We start from the raw sequence: 1,211 nt of genomic DNA, 5'->3' as shown, positions 1-1,211 counted from the left end.
TGTGTGTGTGTGTGTGTGTGGATATTAGCATAGCTGAACTGCTGACCGGTAACATACGGATATATAATACATATACTACTAATAAAATGATTCATAATAATGTCATTTATTTATACAAATTGACAATCATTGATGATCCATATTGGCAGACGTAGATCCCTTTTTTCTTTTGTTACGTTACAGCAGCTGGCTCCAGACAAAAATTCTTTTGCCACCGTCCCAAAAATAAATTGAACTGCTCTGATGTCAGTTCAAACCATAACACATTCTAAATGTTATCCTTTTGCTTTGTTATAGTCATCTCTAGTGTTTTCACACAATTCAAATGACTAATGATGAATACCAGATTGTATTTTTAATGTTGCTGTGAAAACATCTTCAAACAACTACGTAGTTTCTCACCAAAACTGTACTTTACGAGATCACATGTGAACACATCGTGATAAAGTTATAATTTACCTTCGCCCAATGCTCCTTTTCACTGAACAGAGCCTGAACACATCATAATGTAACTGAATGGAACCTCATTAGTAGCTCTCCTCCTGTCACTTTCTGCAGATTTGTTGTTCACAGTGTAACATTATCAGGAATCAGGGAACAGAAAGCATAAATGCAAATCTCCCCAATCACGTGTTTTATCAGAATATCGGCCGATAATGATCGACAGTAAAACTTTATCTCACACCGTGATAGTTAAACTGTAATTATTCCGTGGTTCCCTACATGTTCAGTAATATGTATGATTGCCTCGCCATGCCATCGACATAATCTCCTGACGTGTGCTTCGCCATCTAGTAACGAGTGTACTGAGATGTTCTCACAAAAATAGGACAAAGCCTTCATACCTAGGACTCTCAGGACAAGCACAAGAGGTAAAAGATCCAAGAATTACAAATACATATTTTTCATCTTTTCACCAAATTAGTTTTCCAGAAGGTAATGAGCATATACAGAGTATGTAATTCTCTTTTGCAGTGTGGCCATTACATTCACCTTAAAAGGCCCGGGGAGTTCGGCCCTGTAGCCAGGCACCATATGGCCGTCTCATACAGGATCTCGCCTCGTCCCGACAATTAGGACCACGGGCTAAAACCCTGCTGGATCTGGAGCACAGCCAGATGAGAGGAGGACAGAGAGAGAGAGAAGGCAAAAGAGAGCAACATGAAGACCCAGGGGAGAACAAAAAAGAAAACGGACGTGAAGAAAGTGGT

The sequence above is a fragment of the Anarrhichthys ocellatus genome, unplaced genomic scaffold (genome assembly GCF_004355925.1).
Source record: "Anarrhichthys ocellatus isolate YVR2014 unplaced genomic scaffold, GSC_Weel_1.0 scaffold16, whole genome shotgun sequence".
NCBI classification, from domain to species: Eukaryota; Metazoa; Chordata; class Actinopteri; order Perciformes; family Anarhichadidae; genus Anarrhichthys; species Anarrhichthys ocellatus.
This window is presented reverse-complemented; position numbering follows the sequence as displayed.